The 12,554-nt window shown below is 43.6% G+C and overlaps 1 protein-coding gene across 2 annotated transcripts in view; it reads left to right on the top strand.

The window, feature by feature from the left end:
* Window positions 1–3,965: 3,965 nt before the first annotated feature.
* The window catches only part of ARNT2 (aryl hydrocarbon receptor nuclear translocator 2), a 199,302-nt gene continuing 190,713 nt past the window's right edge, over window positions 3,966–12,554 (top strand). Inside the window, exon 1 of one of the 2 annotated variants that reach the window (XM_073618473.1) lies at window positions 3,966–4,190. The gene's annotated coding sequence lies outside the window, so the exon portion shown is untranslated. The remainder of the gene's footprint in view (window positions 4,191–12,554) is intronic. The other variant, XM_073618474.1, reaches the window with a different exon arrangement.

The following is a 12,554-nucleotide window of genomic DNA, read 5'->3' as shown; positions in this document are numbered from 1 at the left end:
AATTTTTATTTTTTTCTACTAGCAATGGCGGCTATTGGCGACTTATAGCAGGATTGCGATATTGCAGCGGACAAATTGGACACTGACACTTTTGGGGACCACTGACATTATTACAGTGATCAGTGCTAAAAATATGCACTGTCACTGTACTAATGACACTGGCTGGGAAGGGGTTAACATCAGGGGTGATCAAAGGGTTAACTGTGTGCGCAGCTGGCGGTTTACTACTGTGGGGAAGGTGCTTTTATTAGAGGAAGGAATAGATCTGTGTCTGTGCTTTGCAGGAACAGAGAATCAATGCCTTCCTTACTGACAGAACGGCGATCTGCCTTGTTTACATAGGCAAATCGCCGTTCTGCCCATACACAGAACAATTAGCAGGTGCTGGGAGACATCGGGTCTGGGGAACCTGCTGATCAGCTCCCGCTGTGTAGAATCACAGTGGGAGCAAGCCGCTGCACATTCACACCTTATACCTGGAAGTGCAGGATCACATAGATATATAGAGATAGAGATATATATATATATCTATATATATAGATATATATATATCTATATATATCTATATATATAGAGAGAGAGATAGAGAATATATATATATATATATATAGAGATAGAGATTATATATATATATATATATATATATATATATATATATATATATATATATATATATATAATATATATATATGAGAGAGAGAGAGAGAGATATATCTATCAATATATATATGTGTGTGTGTGTAACGCTATCGGTAACCAGTCCTGGCACATTTGGCTCTACTGGTGCCCAATAGTGATAAATGTCCCAGGCACATTCCTTCTCAGGGTGAAAGTCCTTTTCTTGGGTGGTGGTGGATTGAGGGCGCCAGTCACTTTGAATACATATTAGATGTTTTAATAATGCACGTGCATGAAGAGTGGGAAGGAGGGTGGAGGGAACACAGGATACCTGAGGGTTCCATTTACAATACACAGTCTCTGGTCTTCTCACTAATATCAATCCTTCTGTAACAGAACTCTGCTGGATGGAATACATCTCATAATTGTGGCTCCTTGCCAACTGAGGTTTCTGTGTATTCTCAGTCTTATGCCCTGTACACACGGTCGGATTTTCCGACGGAAAAAGTGCGATCGGATTGTGTTGTCGGAAATTCGTGTGTGGGCTCCATCGTACTTTTTCTGTCGGAATTTCCGACGCACAAAGTTTGAGAGCAGGATATAAAATTTTCCGACAACAAAATCCGATCGGTTGAATTCCGATCGTGTGTACACAAATCCGATGCACAAAGTGCCACGCATGCTCAGAATAAATTAAGAGATGAAAGCTATTGGCTACTGCCCTGTTTATAGTCCCGACATACGTGTTTTACGTCACCGCGCTCAGAACGATCGGATTTTCCGACAACTTTGTGCGACCGTGTGTATGCAAGACAAGTTTGAGCCAAACATCCGTCGGAAAAAATCCATGGATTTTGATGTCGGAATGTCCGATCAATGTCTGATCGTGTGTGCAGGGCATTAGGATACAAGGCAGGACAGCAGTAGGAAGATTCATGTGGTGCTTCCCAGCTCGGTCGGTCATTCACCATCCCTGTGGTAGGACAACCGCAGCTTTGCTTCCCCAGACAGCCAGTAGCACTTCATCTCAGCCAGCAGCTTAGGGACACCTCCCATGACAGGAGATCCCTCAACACTCCATACCTCCTAGGCCCTGAGGCCTAGATAAGTGGATCACACAGACATCCTCTCAAGGGAAATTCCTGGAGGGAAAGAGAAACAGCAGGAAGTGACTCAGATATTTAATAGCTTTCCCACAGCAAGCTTCCCAGCCCTGCTGGAGAACACTCACACAGCATGTGACTGAGAATGATCTCTGGACACTAAAGCCTCGTACACACGATCGGATTGTTGGCCAACAAAACCTCGGACATTTGTCCGAAGGGCATTGGCCCAAACTTGTCTTGCATACAAACAGCAAGGAATTGTCGGCCAACAAACACGACCGCAGTGAGGTACTACATTGTTTTTCATCTCTTTAGCGCCACGCTTTGGGCTACTTCTAATTTCGTGTTAGTAGACGTTTGGTGAGTGTTGATTTGTGCTTTGAATTTCACGCTTTTCAGTTTGTTTCTGAACGGCCGTTCGTCAACCAGCCATGTTGCTGAATCGGAGGAGATGACGTGTTATTTATTATTGGCCGTGTAGTTATTTTCTTTGACATTATTTTTTGGTTGAATAATGATATATGGTATTTTTGGATGCATAGAATGCACTTTTTGGTTAAGTTCTATTGGCAGATAGCATGTTTAATTTTATTGGTTTTCTTTTTTTAATGCACAATAAAAAAATTGTGGAGAATAATACTTGGCTATGTGTTTTACTTCAAATGACAGTTTGGGAGTAGGCAGTTCCATTTTTGTGTAAAATTGACAAGGGACACCAACATAGTTGTATCTTTGATCTTAAAAACTACAGGATAATGGTGTTGTGGTAACTTGCCCACATAAAAAAAAAGCATAATAATATTATTCTTGATATCACTAGAAAAAAAAAGCCTTTGAAAAGACCGACCACTTCTGGCTCGTCCTTCCTTCCGAGCATGCGTGTTTGTACTTTGGACTTTTGTCCGACGGACTTGTGTACACACGCTCGGAAAATCCGACAACAAACATTTGTCTGCGGAAAATTTTAAAACCTGCCATCCAACATTTGTCCACAGATAATCTGACAACAGTTGGCGGAAAATCTGACCGTGTGTACGCTCCATCGGACAACAGCCAACATTGTCCCCATGTTGATGGGGACAAGATCCTCTTCCCGACAACCATGAGCGGTGGTTGTGGGGGTCTGCGGGCGGGGGGGATTATCAGAATCTGGAAGGGGTCCCCCAGATCCTGGCCCCCTCCCCCATGTGAATGAGTATGGGGTACATTGTGCCCCTACCCATTCACCAAAAAAAAGTATAGGGTTACAAAAAAGAGACGGTTTTGGAAAATAATTTATTAAAAAAGAAGAATGTCCCGTCATAGCTCCATGTCTTCTTCCTCTGGTCCTTCTTCCACCGCGTCTTCTTCCTCTGGTCCTTCTTCCTCCACTTCTTCTTCCTCCACTTCTTCCTCCGCTTCTTCTTCCTCCACTTCTTCTTCCTCCGCTTCTTCTTCCTCCGCTTCTTCTTCCTCCGCTTCTTCTTCCTCCACTTCTTCCTCCGCTTCTTCTTCCTCCGCTTCTTCTTCCTCCGCTTCTTCTTCCTCCGCTTCTTCTTCCTCCGCTTCTTCTTCCTCCGCTTCCGCCCAATTGTCATTCAAAATGTGACATGGCTGAAAGCTGAAAATTGGCCTGGGCAGGAAGGGGGTAAATGTGCCCATTAGGTAACTGGTTAACATTGCAGTCTATGGCACTCAGTAGTGCAGAAACTTTTTCTTTTAAGATGCAGCAATGAAGATGGCACCCATAAAAATAAATGTGTTTTGACTTGTAATGCGACTTTCTGTGTGCACATCGCAGCGAGTTGCGTGAGAAGTGCGCACCAGGGCTAAGCCAGCCAAACACGACTCATTGAAGTGAATGAAGAAGTGGGGCAAACGCAATGTGTTGGTGCTGGAATTAAGGGGTTAAAAAAGGCGGTGAAGAAGGGGCACCATGTTGCCTCCTCGCTGCCTGTCAAATGCATTTGAAAAGCGGTCCGAATGCAGATCGCTTTTCATAGTCTCAGTGGTTTTGACAAAAGTCTATCAGTGTCCATTTTATTTCACATTACAGACTCCTTCTCACCCCACCAACAACAAAGGCGGGAAAATGATTATCTCCATTTCCAGTCATCATTATTTCCCCTCAGCGCGCTGCCTGCTGTCAGTTGCTTTTTTACCACTAGATGTCAGCAGAGCGCAGCCCCCATCCCCTGTAATGACTCCTATTATGGGATTGATGTGGTGGGCGTGTCTCTGTGTGATGTACATCGTGTAGGAATCCATCACTCTCCGTCCTTCACCCCGCCCACCGCTCAGGGGTTGCTATGGTGACAGTTTCCCCCTCTCATAAAGTAGCCCCTCACTTGTTGCTATGGAAACACCGCAATTCTCCCCCTCTGATCTCCCCCTGAAGAGATTCCCGGCTCTCGCGGTACCTCCCCTGCCAGCTCCGGACACCGGCCGCACAAAGGGACCGGACACTGGAGGGGAGGCACTGACACTGTGAGTATACCGACACCACCACACTTCCCTCCCCGGAGTCCCGACACCACTGTGACACCATTCACACCTTCCACCGTCCACAGCTCTGTATACAAGGCAGGGGAGCGACCCCAGACCTGCACCCCCCTCCTCTCCTCCATTACCAGACACACTATTATTATTATCAGAGGAAACCCCAGCCCTGTGTACATCCAATACACCACAATACACAGCCTGGGGGACTACAAGTCCCAGCATTCACCACAATACACAGTCTGGGGGACTACAAGTCCCAGCATTCACCACAATACACAGTCTGGGGGACTACAAGTCTCAGCATTCACCACAATACACAGCCTGGGGGACTACAAGTCCCAGCATTCACCACAATACACAGTCTGGGGGACTACAAGTCCCAGCATTCACCACAATACACAGCCTGGGGTCACGGGGGACTACAAGTCCCAGCATTCACCATAATACACAGCCTGGGGTCACGGGGGACTACAAGTCCCAGCATTCACCATAATACACAGTCTGGGGTCACGGGGGACTACAAGTCCCAGCATTCACCATAATACACAGCCTGGGGTCACGGGGGACTACAAGTCCCAGCATTCACCATAATACACAGTCTGGGGTCACGGGGGACTACAAGTCCCAGCATTCACCATGATACACAGTCTGGCTTCGTGGGGGACTACAAGTCCCAGCGTTCACCACAGTACACAGTCTGGGGTTGCGGGAGACTACAAGTCCCAGTATTCACAATACACAGCCTGGGGTCACGGGGGACTACAAGTCCCAGCATTCACCATAATACACAGTCTGGGGTCACGGGGGACTACAAGTCCCAGCATTCACCACAATACACAGTCTGGGGGACTACAAGTCTCAGCATTCACCACAATACACAGCCTGGGGGACTACAAGTCCCAGCATTCACCACAATACACAGTCTGGGGGACTACAAGTCCCAGCATTCACCACAATACACAGTCTGGGGTCACGGGGGACTACAAGTCCCAGCATTCACCATAATACACAGCCTGGGGTCACGGGGGACTACAAGTCCCAGCATTCACCATAATACACAGCCTGAGGTCACGGGGGACTACAAGTCCCAGCATTCACCATAATACACAGTCTGGGGTCACGGGGGACTACAAGTCCCAGCATTCACCATAATACACAGTCTGGGGTCACGGGGGACTACAAGTCCCAGCATTCACCATAATACACAGCCTGGGGTCACGGGGGACTACAAGTCCCAGCATTCACCATAATACACAGTCTGGGGTCACGGGGGACTACAAGTCCCAGCATTCACCATGATACACAGTCTGGCTTCGTGGGGGACTACAAGTCCCAGCGTTCACCACAGTACACAGTCTGGGGTTGCGGGAGACTACAAGTCCCAGTATTCACCACAATACACAGCCTGGGGTCACGGGGGACTACAAGTCCCAGCATTCACCATAATACACAGTCTGGGGTCACGGGGGACTACAAGTCCCAGCATTCACCACAATACACAGTCTGGGGGACTACAAGTCTCAGCATTCACCACAATACACAGCCTGGGGGACTACAAGTCCCAGCATTCACCACAATACACAGTCTGGGGGACTACAAGTCCCAGCATTCACCACAATACACAGTCTGGGGTCACGGGGGACTACAAGTCCCAGCATTCACCATAATACACAGCCTGGGGTCACGGGGGATTACAAGTCCCAGCATTCACCATAATACACAGCCTGAGGTCACGGGGGACTACAAGTCCCAGCATTCACCATAATACACAGTCTGGGGTCACGGGGGACTACAAGTCCCAGCATTCACCATAATACACAGTCTGGGGTCACGGGGGACTACAAGTCCCAGCATTCACCATGATACACAGTCTGGCTTCGTGGGGGACTACAAGTCCCAGCGTTCACCACAGTACACAGTCTGGGGTTGCGGGAGACTACAAGTCCCAGTATTCACCACAATACACAGCCTGGGGTCACGGGGGACTACAAGTCCCAGCATTCACCATAATACACAGTCTGGGGTCACGGGGGACTACAAGTCCCAGCATTCACCACAATACACAGTCTGGGGGACTACAAGTCTCAGCATTCACCACAATACACAGCCTGGGGGACTACAAGTCCCAGCATTCACCACAATACACAGTCTGGGGGACTACAAGTCCCAGCATTCACCACAATACACAGTCTGGGGTCACGGGGGACTACAAGTCCCAGCATTCACCATAATACACAGCCTGGGGTCACGGGGGATTACAAGTCCCAGCATTCACCATAATACACAGCCTGAGGTCACGGGGGACTACAAGTCCCAGCATTCACCATAATACACAGTCTGGGGTCACGGGGGACTACAAGTCCCAGCATTCACCATAATACACAGTCTGGGGTCACGGGGGACTACAAGTCCCAGCATTCACCATAATACACAGCCTGGGGTCACGGGGGACTACAAGTCCCAGCATTCACCATAATACACAGTCTGGGGTCACGGGGGACTACAAGTCCCAGCATTCACCATGATACACAGTCTGGCTTCGTGGGGGACTACAAGTCCCAGCGTTCACCACAGTACACAGTCTGGGGTTGCGGGAGACTACAAGTCCCAGTATTCACCACAATACACAGCCTGGGGTCACGGGGGACTACAAGTCCCAGCATTCACCATAATACACAGTCTGGGGTCACGGGGGACTACAAGTCCCAGCATTCACCACAATACACAGTCTGGGGGACTACAAGTCTCAGCATTCACCACAATACACAGCCTGGGGGACTACAAGTCCCAGCATTCACCACAATACACAGTCTGGGGGACTACAAGTCCCAGCATTCACCACAATACACAGTCTGGGGTCACGGGGGACTACAAGTCCCAGCATTCACCATAATACACAGCCTGGGGTCACGGGGGACTACAAGTCCCAGCATTCACCATAATACACAGCCTGAGGTCACGGGGGACTACAAGTCCCAGCATTCACCATAATACACAGTCTGGGGTCACGGGGGACTACAAGTCCCAGCATTCACCATAATACACAGTCTGGGGTCACGGGGGACTACAAGTCCCAGCATTCACCATAATACACAGCCTGGGGTCACGGGGGACTACAAGTCCCAGCATTCACCATAATACACAGCCTGGGGTCACAGGTGACTACAAGTCCCAGCATTCACCACAATACACAGTCTGGGGTCACGGGGGACTACAAGTCCCAGCATTCACCATGATACACAGTCTGGCTTCGTGGGGGACTACAAGTCCCAGCGTTCACCACAGTACACAGTCTGGGGTTGCGGGAGACTACAAGTCCCAGCATTCACCACAATACACAGCCTGGGGTCGTGGGGACTACAAGTCCCAGCATTAACTGCAATACACAGCCTGGGGTCGTGGGGACTACAAGTCCCAGCATTTACCATAATACACAGTCTGGGGTCGTGGAGACTACAAGTCCCAGCATTCACTGCAAGCTGTATGGATCAATAAATAATGATACATCATCCTCATCATCATTTCTTATACTCTATATGTCATCATAAATACACCAGTGAGTAATGGAGCAATAAGCAATTATAATAACAAATATATAGTAACCAACAATAAATATATAATGGCAATAAAAATAATAAATATATAGTAATAGTAAATATATATATATATATATATATATATATATATATATATATATATATATATATATATATATATATATATATATAATATACTAATAGTGACAACAACTAAATATATAGAAGCCAAAATAAATATATAATACTAGTAACAAACAATAAATATAGAATAATAGTAACTAACAATAAATATATAGTAACCAAAAATAAATATATAATAATGGTAACAAACAACTCATATATAATAACCAATAAATAATAATAAATCTATAATAGCAATAAATAAAAAATATATAGTAATAGTAACAATAAATATATAGTACCCAATAATAAATATATAATAATAGTTATAAGTAATACATGTATAATAGCATTAACTAATAATAAATATATAATAATAGTAATAAATAATACATGTATAATATCAGTAACTAATAATAAATGTATAGTAATAGTAATAAATATATAATAGCAATAACTAACAATACATTTATAGTAATAGTAAACAATAATAAATATATAGTAACTGATAATAAATATATAATACATTAACAAATAATAAATGTATAAGAGCAATAACTAATAAAAATTATATAATAATAGTAACAAATAATAAATATATAATAGCGATAATTAATAATAAATATATAGTAATGGGAATAAATAATACATTTATAGTAAGCAATATAGTAAATATATAATAGTGATAAATAATAATAAATGTATAGCAGTGGGAACAAATAATACATTTATAGTAACCAATAATAAATACAGAGTAATGGGAATAAATAATAAATGTATTATAGCAATAACTAATAATAAACATATAGCAATAGTAAAAAATAATACATATATATTAATAGTAACAATAAATATATAGAAACCAGTAATAAATATACAATAATAGCAAAAAATGATAAATATATATCAGGGGTCTCCAAACTTTCTAAACAAAGGGCCAGTCTACTGTCCTTTAAATTTTAGGGGGGTCGGACTGTAGCCAGTTGGAGAAGAAAATGTCCTGGTGTCAGTGGGAGGAATAGTGCCCCATCATTGGTGTTAGTGAGAGGAATAGTGTCCCATTGTCAGTGTAATTGGCAGGAACTATGCCCCACTCTTGCTGAAAGTGGGGGGAAATAATGCCCCAAGGGGCAGATAAAAGCAAGCAGTCAGGCTGAATCCCCCCCCCCCCTCTCATACCACAGTTTGGAGACCACTGATATACAGTATAGTAACCAATAATACACATATCATAATAGTAACAAATAATATATGGCCTCAGTAACAAATAAAAAATATATAAAATCAGTAACACATAGTATATATAATAATAATAGTATATATATACAGCAGTACATGGGATCTATTTATAACAATTTCCATTCTCCATGCCATGTGTACATTCATACATCCTTTGCCTTACACAACCTGTGGCTTGCCAGCTTGTCGGGAATTATAAGTCCCAGTATTCACTGGTTAGTTGGTGTGTGTAAGGTGCTAAACAATGATACATATTGATTGATATTAATTTCTTTAATATGTAATTATATATACTGCTGTGAATGTAGTCACAGTAACCAATAAATAATAATATATAATAACAGCAACAAATAGTAAATGTAATAACTGTAAACAGACAGCAGTATATAAAGATATATAACAATCACATTATATTCATAGTGTGAAGCACTGTAAGATATACATATACAGTATCTCTCAAAAGTGAGTACACCCCTCACATTTTTGTCAATATTTTATTCTATCTTTTCATGTGACAACACTGAAGAAATGACACTTTGCTACAATGTAAAGTAGTGAGTGTACAGCTTGTATAACAGTGTAAATTTACTGTCCCCTCAAAAAAAACTCAACACACAGCCATTAATGTCTAAACAGCTGGCAACAAAAGTGAGTACACCCCTAAGTAAAAATGTCCAAATTGGGCCCAATTAGCCATTTTCCCTCCCCGGTGTCATGTGACTCGTTAGTGTTACAAGGTCTCAGGTGTGAATGGGGAGCAGGTGTATTACATTTGGTGTTATCGCTCTCACTCTCTCATACTGGTCACTGGACGTTCAACATGGCACCTCATGGCAAAAAACTCTCTGAGGATCTTAAATAAAGAATTGTTGATCTACATAAAGATGGCCTAGGCTATAACAAAATTGCCAGGACCCTGAAACTGAGCTGCAGCACGGTGGTCAAGACCATACAGCGATTTAACAGGACAGATTCCACTCAGAACAGGCCTCGCCATGGTTGAACAAAGAAGTTGAGTGCATGTGCTCAGCGTCATATCCAGAGGTTGTCTTTGGGAAATAGACGTATGAGTGCTGCCAGCATTGCTGCAGAGGTTGAAGGGATTGGGGGTCAGCCTGTCAGTGCTCAGACCATATGCCGCACACTGCATCAAATTGGTCTGCATGGCTGTCATCCCAGAAGGAAGCCTCTTCTACAGATGATTCACAAAAAAGCCTGCAAAGGACATGGATTACTGGAACCATGTCCTGTGGTCTGATGAGACCAAGATAAACTTATTTGGTTCAGATAGTGTCAAGCATGTGTGGCGGCAACCAGGTGAGGAGTACAAAGACAAGTGTGTCTTTGTCTACAGTCAAGCATGGTGGTGGGAGTGTCATGGTCTGGGGCTGCATGAGTGCTGCTGGCACTGGGGAGCTACAGTTCATTGAGGGAACCATGAATGCCAACATGTACTGTGACATACTGAAGCAGAGCATGGTCCCTCCCTTCGGAGACTGGGCCGCAGGGCAGTATTCCAACATGATAATGACCCCAAACACACCTCTAAGATGACCACTGCCTTGCTACAGAAGCTGAGGGTAAAGGTGATGGACTGGCCAAGCATGTCTCCAGACCTAAATACTATTGATCATCTGTGGGGCATCCTCAAATGGAAGGTGGAGGAGCGCAAGGTCTCTAACATCCACCAGCTCTGTGATGTCATCATGGAGGAGTGGAAGAGGACTCCAGGGGCAACCTGTGAAGCTCTGGTGAACTCCATGACCAAGAGGGTTAAGGTAGTGCTGGAAAATAATGGTGGCCACACAAAATATTGACACTTTGGACCCAATTTGCACATTGGTGTACTCACTTTTTTGGCAGCTGTTTAGACATTAATGGCTGTGTGTTGAGTTATTTTGAGGGGACAGCAAATTTACACTGTTATACAAGCTGTACACTCACTACTTTACATTGTAGCAAAGTGTCATTTCTTCAGTGTTGTCACATGAAAAGATATAATAAAATATTTACAAAAATGTGAGGGGTGTACTCACTTTTGTGAGATACTGTAATATATTGTATAAGATATCTTCCCCCATGAGAATAGGCTGTGACAGGTACTCTTAATGGAGACCCCAGATCTGTCCTCTGCCCAAGATTGGTTTGGCCTGTAGTTCAGAAGGCAGGCTCTGTGAAATGTATGACAGAAGCAGTGCATATTTACTGGGCATAGGGAATATGTGTATTGTACTGTATATATATATATATATATATATATATATATATATGTATATAAATATATAAGGTTGGCGTGTATATAGCATAATAAATAATGATATATGATATATAATTATAGTTATAATAACAAACCCCATTCTCCAAACCGTGTCTACATTTTCTAACCAACAGTGTCTGCTTTACACAACCTGTGGCTTTTCAGGCAAAAGGGAACTACAGATCTCAGCATTCACTGGTTGGTTGGTGTGTATGTAAGAAGGACTTAGGCTGGCCATATATTAAACAATTTTCCTGTGCAATTTTCCTTTAGATTTACCAAAAACATATAATATGGGGTCAGACCTAAACACTTCCAAATTGTATGCAATCAGGCAGGCCCTTACATTACATAGGTGAAGGTAAATCTAAAGCAAATTGAATAAGAAAATTGTATAATGTAAGGCCAGCCTTATGCCCCGTACACACGATCGGAAATTCTGACAACAAAATCCATTGATTTTTTCAGACGGATGTTGGCTCAAACTTGTCTTGCATACACACGGTCACACAAAGTTGGTCAGAAATTCCGAACGTCAAGAACGCGGTGACGTACAACACGTACGACGAGCCGAGAAAAATTAAGTTGAATAGCCAGTGCTGCTCTTCTGCTTGATTCTAAGCATGCGTGGCACTTTGTGTGTCAGAATTGTGTACACACGATCGGAATTTAGGCGAATGGATTTAGTTGTCGGAAAATTTTAGAGCCAGGTCTCAAACTTTGTGTGTCTGAAATTCTGATGGAAAAAGTCCGATGGAGCCTACACACGGTCGGAATTTCCGACAACAAGCTCCGATCACACATTTTCTGTCGGAACGTCCGACCGTGTGTACAGGGCATTAGAAGGAGAAAATTGGACATTTATTTGGAAACTGAAACCAAAAGTCATGGAAGGATCCCACAATGCCCACACATGTGCTTTTTGTTGACATGATAAAAGATGGACATTGGGTGGTGATGCTCTTTTTTTACACAGTAACATAATGATGTAGTCCAGGGGGGTCTCCAAACCTTCTAAACAAAGGGCCAGTTTACTGTACTTCAGAATTTAGGGGGGCCGAGTTGAGGTAGCAAATTGTCCTGTTTGCAGTGAGAGCAAAAAATGCCTTTTCTTTGGTGCCATTGGGAGGAATAATTCCTCATCATTGGTGTCAGTGGAAGGAATAGTGTCCTATTGTTGGTGTCAGTGGGAGG

The sequence above is a fragment of the Aquarana catesbeiana genome, linkage group LG03, assembly GCF_042186555.1.
Source record: "Aquarana catesbeiana isolate 2022-GZ linkage group LG03, ASM4218655v1, whole genome shotgun sequence".
Taxonomy (NCBI): Eukaryota; Metazoa; Chordata; class Amphibia; order Anura; family Ranidae; genus Aquarana; species Aquarana catesbeiana.
This window is presented reverse-complemented; position numbering and strand designations above follow the sequence as displayed.